This window comes from Lolium perenne, chromosome 4, assembly GCF_019359855.2.
Source record: "Lolium perenne isolate Kyuss_39 chromosome 4, Kyuss_2.0, whole genome shotgun sequence".
NCBI lineage: Eukaryota > Viridiplantae > Streptophyta > Magnoliopsida > Poales > Poaceae > Lolium > Lolium perenne.
This window is the reverse complement of record NC_067247.2, coordinates 216,982,820-216,991,818: the sequence shown is the minus strand read 5'-3', so window position 1 is coordinate 216,991,818 and position 8,999 is coordinate 216,982,820. Positions and strand designations below refer to the sequence as shown.

At 41.2% G+C, this 8,999-nt stretch overlaps 1 long non-coding RNA gene across 1 annotated transcript; it reads right to left on the bottom strand.

Moving 5' to 3' along the window:
* Positions 1-296: 296 nt before the first annotated feature.
* LOC127295019 (uncharacterized) lies at positions 297-3,511 on the bottom strand. Its single transcript, XR_007847382.2, has 4 exons — positions 3,130-3,511; positions 2,822-2,873; positions 1,932-2,341; positions 297-577 (listed from the first exon to the last, which is right to left on the bottom strand). It is a non-coding gene; the product is annotated as an uncharacterized lncRNA (long non-coding RNA).
* Between the last annotated feature and the right edge of the window lie 5,488 nt (positions 3,512-8,999).

Here is an 8,999-nt window from a genome sequence, read left to right as displayed (position 1 = left end):
GACTAGATGACCTGTTGCGCTATCGCGCAAATGACATAATCAAATCAGAATTTAAACCATAAATTTTAGCTTATTTTTATATTAAAAATTACCACGTAATATCATCATAAAACTTTACGGCAGCAATATCTGATTGCAATGAACCAAGTAATAAAGATGTCTTAGATTTAGTAGTAAGCCACATAATAAAACAATTTTAGGTAATCAGCTTCATCTTCTGCCAGTGCGCGACATCATCACCACCCTGGCAATAGAAGTAGTAAATATTTTGAAGGTACATTGATGTCATGAATAGAAGTAGTAATTATTTACATGAATGGCAATGAAATATTCAGAAATAATACAGTTTTTTAAGCAGCAACAAAACTATATTGCAAGTAAAGCAACAATACTATATTGCAAGTAAAGTGACAATAATGCCATCATAAAACTCTATGGCAACGGTGCCAGATTACAATGAACCATGCAATATAGATGTCTTAGATTTAGTAGTAAGGTACACACTAAAACAATTTCAAGTAATCGGCAGCCGCTTCATCTTCTGCCAATCTGTCTAGAGAGCGAGATCATCACCACCCTGCCAATAGAAATTCAGAATATATCATGATTGCAAAACAACATCAGAAGTGTCCATCCAGTTCAGCAACAAATAAAGATGTTTTCAGTGCCTGGGATCTTTATTTTCTTGTACTCAAAACAGCAACATGATTATACCTCATATTGCAAGCGAATAAAAGGCGACAATTGTTGTATCATGCTATATAAGGAGAAACAACTCAAGAGGGATTTGCCTGAATTGTATCTACCACATATTGCATACGACGGCTATTTAATATACCAGACTTTCCTATCTGCCACGAATCAAAAGTTCCTTGCCACTTCAAACTACATCCAGGGAAGTGAAGAGCATATAATCATCCTGAAAAAAGTACACTACTATTTAAGAAAAACTTGCCAGAGCAGCCTGGGCAGCCGCTCGGTGTCACTGGGAGTTAGATCCACCCATGCTTGTACTCACAAAAAACCCACTAAATAGTTTGACCATTAAAATTGTTTTAAGAGCTTGACAAAAAAATTGAACACACACATTTTGCTAAAAAAATGAACTGCAGAAGCAATACCAGTATTTATGTCCATAATGGCAACCAGATCGCCTACTTACTAATATTACATTGGAGTGTGAATTTTCATATGCTAAAAAGTATGTGAATAAGGACATGATCAATGAATCAATGGTGCAAAGTAATGCAAAAATATTAGAAATGCTTTAAAGCAACAAATTTTCCCATTTACAAATGTGTTAATACAGAATACTCCTGTAACCCATACCGACAGCGCAAGATTAACTCTTACTCTGAATGCTAGTACCCTAAACATGAGTGTAACTTGCTAATTATTATTATTATATACAAAATGTAATAACAGTTACACGAACTTAATCTATGCCAGTACATTGCAAGAAATCTATCATCACATATGAGCCAAATACATTGCCAGTACAGAAAATCAATGGCAACATGTAGATATGCTCAAAATTCAAAGAGCAAACTTCTAATACACCGATTAGGATTTCCCTAATTTTCATGCCTTAACATTAATCTATACCTGCCTACCCTCATATGAAAACTTCAGAACACTGAAAATATTATCAATCCATATGCATGGAGAACCTCACAGTCAGAAAACAACATTGCTTTCATAAAAAGGAAACAATACAATATGTTTCTTAACAACATGGGCCATGAAAAAGCATTAACATGTGTAACATTTGATTCAGAATCACAGAATGTAAAAACTTAAGGAAAATAAAAACTTGGTCAAACTCCCTTCTCTAAATGAACCATTTTAGCTACGGCAGTGCACAACGAGAGAGAGAGAGAGAGAGAGAGAGAGAGAGAGAGAGGAGAAGGGAGGGGATCGACATGCTTGACCTGGTCGTCGCCTGTGGATGGCGCTACATCGCTGACTGGCACCGTTCGCCACAACATTGCCACGCCTCCTTCCTCTCTTCCATGACCTGCTCCGTTGTTGATTCGCGACGCTCGGATGAATATATCAATGGCAACAAAGTTCACTTAGCATGACTATGCTTACCAGTCTTTGAAGCAAAAACAGAGCACCAGATAGTTCTGTTTTCCCAACGAAAGAAAGACTCATTATCATGCTTGAAATCAGATAGAAAATGTACTCACTTTTTGAACACGGAGAAAATAAAACACTTCAAAATATTACAAAGGTAAAAACGTTCAAACAAAGAATTTTTACCTTCCTGCAATACAGAAGTAATCTTTTCACAGAAAAGGAAACATCTACATTTTGTGCTAGTCATATGCTTGCCTTCCTGAAATACCGAGGTAATCTTTTAGTTGCCCAATATTCCAATTAGAAGCATCTCGTCAAAATAAATAGAAAACACAATCAAAGATAATGAATTTATCAGAACTATACTCTCCAGAAATAACCCCGGAACCTTGCATCTACACCAGGAGGAAGAGTCTACAGCAAGTCGGTCAAGAGCGAGCATGCTATCCTTTCCCCTAGGACCCTTACCCACACAAGCATATAAAAGTAACATTTGAGCCATAATTTATGTGATGATGCAGTTGGCTTGGCCCTGGGGAGTTATTAACATGATTTATTATTATTTCACAACAAGTTGAATATTATAGCAAAGGCTGATAACTCAGCTGTTAGTACAAACTTCTTTGCTATGCTGGCATCATAAAACTATTAAAGGCAATTCACTGCTCGGGAATTCCAGAAATCAGAAAGATGGTGTGTCGTGTGTTTTACACAAAACAACATATGGGGCATTAATTACCTTGAAACCAGCATCAAATGGAAGGTCTACTGAAGCTTCTTTAGCATTGCCACTGAAATAACGACCAGAAGTGAAATTAGCCTAGAACACACCATACCATTTTTTTGTTGGACGTTTCATGCAATAAACAATGATGCAAAGAATGCACTTAATCACATAATATTCATTTCTCCATAACAAGCAAAACCAGAATAATATTTAATAAGAAAGAGCATATGACAGTCATTAGATATAATCAGGTCTAAATTTAACATGTGTAACTAAATGGAACTGCAGAAAAATTGAAAGAAGAAACAGTCAAAGTATACCTTCAATCGAGCTTTTGGTCGAGCTTCCATACCCCCTCATCTATAGCTAGCAAACCACTACTTATCTAAAGGCAAGGAGAGCGAAAGAAACACTGAAATAGATCACACCAAAAATGGTACAGCAAGAGTGGCATGCCTTGAACCAATCACCATGGATCTACCATGAATAGCAGAACATGGAAGAGATTAAAAGCATACCTCAAGAACATAAAGATGAGATGAATACCAGCAGGGTCCAGCACCATCAGGTCAAGGGAGGGAGATGACAGCGGGATCACAAGCTGATCCATCACCATTTCACAACAGGTTTCCTGGCGCTAGTTCACTGTTTAAGTATCCATTATGGCTCATGCCTAACCCATTTGTCCGGGAGAAGTGTCAATCAACATAGTCACCGATTCATAGTCACCCTCGTACTTCATACCCCATGGCTGATACTTGCACATGAAAGTTCCATCAGAATATGCCATTATTTCTTGGCAATGAAACAGGTAGTGACTAACAGGTCTGCTATCTGTATGGTTTTCAAACAGAACCACATGGGAAAACTCAAGAGTAGATGACCAAGGTGCTAGGCAGAGCGGCCAGGGCGCTGACAAGCATAGTGCCTGGCAGGGCAGGCTGTGCCCAGCTTTGGAAACCTTTATAATCATCTTTACATAAAAATAGATTATCATTGTATAAAAGTAGATTATCATCTTCGTAATTAACAACAAACTATGAAGTGGTTCCATTTGAGATTTTGAGGTAATGGTTAAAATGGTCATGCAAAATATCAGCTACTTTTACTGATATTTGGCTACCACACCTAAAACTGGCTCATAAATATTATATTGCTTTTACTGATATGTACTCTGGCCTACTCGTACAAATACAGGGTAATTGCTTGAACAAGTATAAACAAAGATGTTAATCTGTGAGAGAAGCATTTGAACAAGCATGCGCCTTGTAGTTTGTTCTACTACAACTGACGTATATATCCCTTATTGCATCATAAACCAGTAGTCGTGCAAATGTAAAATTTAGTATACTGTTTGTCCAACTGATTATTAACGAACGGAGTATTGTTTGATTTTTCTCTGCTATTGTTTCAGGAAGATAAGTATGCTACATATTTGAATTCAGTCCAAGTTCTCGCACTAACCCTTCAGCTACAAAGGCATGAAAAACAGTGGAATGAACAATAGAATTAAAATCTACTAATCCCATTGATGGCAGGAAATTTCAACCAAGTATATTTGTTTGCAGATATAACAATGATATTATTTTTTCAAGAGAAAGGAGAAAGGAAGCAGAGCACATAGCACAAGCTTGGAGAGGTAGTGGCAGTGAAAGCACATAGCAGGAACAATGATACATTTCTGGTGGCATGGTAAATATAGCAGGAAAATAAGCATATTTACCAGTTTGTGAATGATCTCGATATATTAATAGCAGAAGATAAAAAAAGCTCATTCCGGAGGTTACAATCACACACACATGTTAAAATCTCAACTTATACGCCCTATGTCCGGTAGGCTACGATAAAGACCAGAGTACGACGAAAAAGATCTGTGGGGCTGTGATCCTAGCCAGGTCAAGGGGCTTACAATTAGACGTGCCATGGTTTGTAAATACTTTTGACGAATAACCTCGCTACACACTCTTCTGCAAAAAATGCAAGTAGAACTTAAAACACACATCTTTGAAATAATACAACAAATTTAGGAACCAACCAAACAAATGAATGGCTCAAACACAAATAACATACGGATAAAAAAAGAATTGTCCACTATGAAACTATAAAGGAACAAAATGTACTCATATGACCTTGTCATGTATTAAGATGTTTGTGTGCCTGCTAAAAGATGTACTTGTGAAAAGTTAGTATATGGCTGCTAAGAACAACACAACATGTCATAAAATTCTGTGAAGTCCAAGTCAGGATACAGAGATGATCCAGTGGCTGCTAACAAAGCAAAACAATAAAGTGAATCAGTTCTTAGGTTGCCTAATTATTTTAGTCCACAAAGTTGGGCAAACTGAAATCTTTAAATGACTATTTGTTCCTTATTTGCTGATATTGGTAAATGGAAAAAAATGCGTTGGAGCATAGGCAATAGACTGGAAGGCATATATATATATATAAGTTCAGGAATGTAGAGCATCAACATGGACTGAAGAATATATTTCAAAACAGAAATAACCACCAGAAAGTTAGAAACAAATATATCCAACCATACATGATCTCAGACATGGCAGAAATCAGTACCAACCTTCTCTGTGGACCTCGTAGCGGATGAATGAACTATGTTCATTTATATAAAGGGCCTTAGCAGAAAACCAAACCGGTCCAAGCTCACCCACAGAAGCAAAAACCTGAAAAAATGGAATAATATCAAACAAAACAAAATTGACTGTTGATAATCGGTAAGACCGTACAGAGACACGTAAGAAAATAATTCTTGCTTATTCAATGCTAATCGGCCAACGAGCAGTCACCTAGAATTCTAGCACCTCTGGTAAAACAAAGACAAAGTGGGAACTTCGTGGTTTACCCAGATAATGCCTCAAATGAGGAACACCAAAATCAACAAGCACGCGTAACAAATTTCCTTGAATAAACGCATAACAGAAAAAAAAGAGTCCAAGACATACCAGGCTGTATGTATAAATGGTCAGGATAGCAATCGACGCATTGGAGAGGGCTCCAACCTCTGACTGCTGCCACTCTCCTCATCTGATTTTCCGTGAAGAAGAGAAAAAGGGCTCTAACCTCTTTGATATAGTCAATGGCTTCAAGCATTGACATATTGTGGTATCAATTAGAAAACATTGGCTATATCGATGCTTGTTTCACTAATCAGGCCATTCACTTGCAGCCCAACGACATACGCAGATTAAGAAGGTATACTGTATCCCAAATATTGCACCGGCAGAACATAGGTAGAATCGTAGAATCCTGACGGAAGATGCACGATACTAAGATGCAAGGTACAACCATTTTGGGTCTCCTGAATGTGGGACACTATTATTAATTTTTTAGTTATATAGGTCCTTCCAGACGATCAGCAGAAAGCAGAAGCAAATGTACAGAAAGAAGCTGCCAACATTGGTAAAAGCTAGTTTCATCTTTATAAATTATCCAACTACCGGGTAAAATATTTTTATAGCTCTGAGTGCTTTATGAAACAATAGGAGCACCGATCTAGAATGAAAAGGAAACACAATGGAAGGACAAAACTACCTGACAAATGAGAGAAACGCCGAGAGGAGCACCGCTTGGGTTCATCAAAATCCAATCTTGTTCAGAGGGGCAGCATCTACTGCCAAAAATCAGCCATCAACGAATTATCTTAATAAAACAAAGCCAATTAGTAAAAACAATATATTCTAATTCCAATCTCACTTAGAAATCTAGATAGTTACGCAAATCTAGATAGTTACGCAAATCCCGAAATCGCCATAATTTTATCGAGAGTGATATTTTCCACACCTTGATGGAGGGCTTGATCTGGAGCATGAAGGAGGTCATGGATCAGAGCTGAACCCACCTCACCCAGACTACCTCGACACCCAGCAGTGCTGCAGAAAACCCTCTGCAAGTGGGAAACAAATGACAAAAGTCAACAAACATACAAAATTGATTGGGAAAAATAGAGAAGGCTCTCATGCTTTGATTATTTGTAGAACGGGAACATTTCATCAGTTATATAGATTTCATTGGCCTCTTCTAAATGTAACCATCACCAAGCGACCCAAGAGATGTTGGTGTCACCAATGCTCTGCACTGGGCAGACTGAAGCCCTCTGAATCCTAACATTGTTTAGAAATATTAGGTAGATACAGATGTTGCATAATTTAATGTTGAGGGCATGATGTGTAATAGCAAAAAAAAAAAACCACAGAGAATGACACCAAGTGACAGTAAGTTACCTGTCAGAGAAACAATCTATCCAGAAGACGTGATCATATCACAAAAAGAATGGGGGCATGCATCTTTCTTTTAGGTGAAGCAGTGTGGAAGGGCAAACATCTTCCCTTGGAAACAACCTGAGTGCAAGCGCCATGTGCCAACATTCCATTTAACTCCGCAAATTTCACAAGCCATCATTCTTCTGGAAAACTGAGTAAGGTTACAATCAACAACCGCTTAGTGCTTAAAGCATATGTAGTACATGTTCAGCCTCTACCAAACCGAAGTATTTATGAGATAATCCTGTCAGTATGGAGGTTAACAGAGTGCATATGGAGTTGAGACCTAAACATCAAAAAGCAGAGCATACCCGCAGCAGATCACCAATACTGTCCGCTGTCACCATTTGTGTAGGATACATCAAACTCTAGAAGCGGATCTAACGCGGAGAGGCAAAAGACAGCGCTGTGACCGGAGGCCGGAGGGCCGGCCCAGTTGGAGACGAGCAGGATAGCAGACAGCTGCGCGTGAAGACGAGCAAGTCACCGGGGAACGGGACTCGTACCTGCCACTGGTCGTCCACTCTCTGCCGCCGCCAGGCAGGCGCCGTTGTCGGCGAGCAGCGGGAGGAGGGGCGGCCTGAACGAGCCTGGAGAGGGTGGCTCTCCTCCAAGAGAACGAGGACGAGCTTATGAGCGTCGCCGAGACCACCATCGTCCGGCCGCGCGACCGCGCGTCCAGCCGCCGCCGCTCCTTTGCTCCCTTCTGCCGCCACCGCTCGGTTGCTGCCTTCCGCCGCCAGCGTGCGCGGCCAGCCGCCGCTGGATGAAATCGAGGGCGCGCGGGCAACCGCGGCTGGACGAGCTCGAGGGCGCGCACGGCCACCTGGGCAGGCCGGCGCAGCTCCGCCTCCCTCTTCCTCCTGCACGCCATCGTCGCCGCCACGCACCAGAGAGAACCAGGGGGGATTTTTTCACCACGGGTCCAGGTCCGATCTAGGGTTTTCACCCACCAGCACGCGCACAGAAAAACAAGGAAAGAAAGACGACCTGAACGAGCGCTCTCGCTACCTCTGCTCGCCGACCCCACGCACGCAAGGGCCCGTCCGTCATCGACCTATTCAGACAACCAAGAAGTGAGAAACAAATTAACGCATCCGACGGCCATGGTGAAAAGTGGGTTTGCAAAGTTACTGTTGCTACGGGATTGGACGAACCAGATTGATTTGCCCCTCTCAGACCCCCTGGTTGGCTGGGTAGTGTTGCAACATTTATAGGAGAAATACCTACATGTTTTATGCATACTTTATGTCATATTTATGCATTTTCCGGCACTAACCTATTAACGAGATGCCGAAGAGCCAGTTGCTATTTTCTGCTGTTTTTGGTTTCAGAAATCCTAGTAAGGAAATATTCTTGGAATTGGACGAAATCAACGCCCAGGATCTTATTTTTCAATGAAGCTTCCAGAACACCGGGGAGGAAACGAAGTGGGGCGACGAGGTGGCGACACGCCAGGGCGGCGCGGCCCACCCCCTGGCCGCGTGGCCCTAGTGTGTGGGCCCCTCGCGTCGCCCCTTGACCTACCTCCTCTGCCTACTTAAGCCTTCGTCGAGAATAACTCCAGTACCGAGAGCCACGATACGGAAAACCTTCCAGAGACGCCGCCGCCGCCAATCCCATCTCGGGGGATTCAGGAGATCGCCTCCGGCACCCTGCCGGAGAGGGGAATCATCTCCCGGAGGACTCTTCACCGCCATGGTCGCCTCCGGAGTGATGAGTGAGTAGTTCACCCCAGGACTATGGGTCCATAGCAGTAGCTAGATGGTCGTCTTCTCCTAATTGTGCTTCATTGTTGGATCTTGTGAGCTGCCTAACATGATCAAGATCATCTATCTGTAATGCTATATGTTGTGTTTGTTGGGATCCGATGAATAGAGAATGCTATGTTATGTTGATTATCAATCTATTACCTA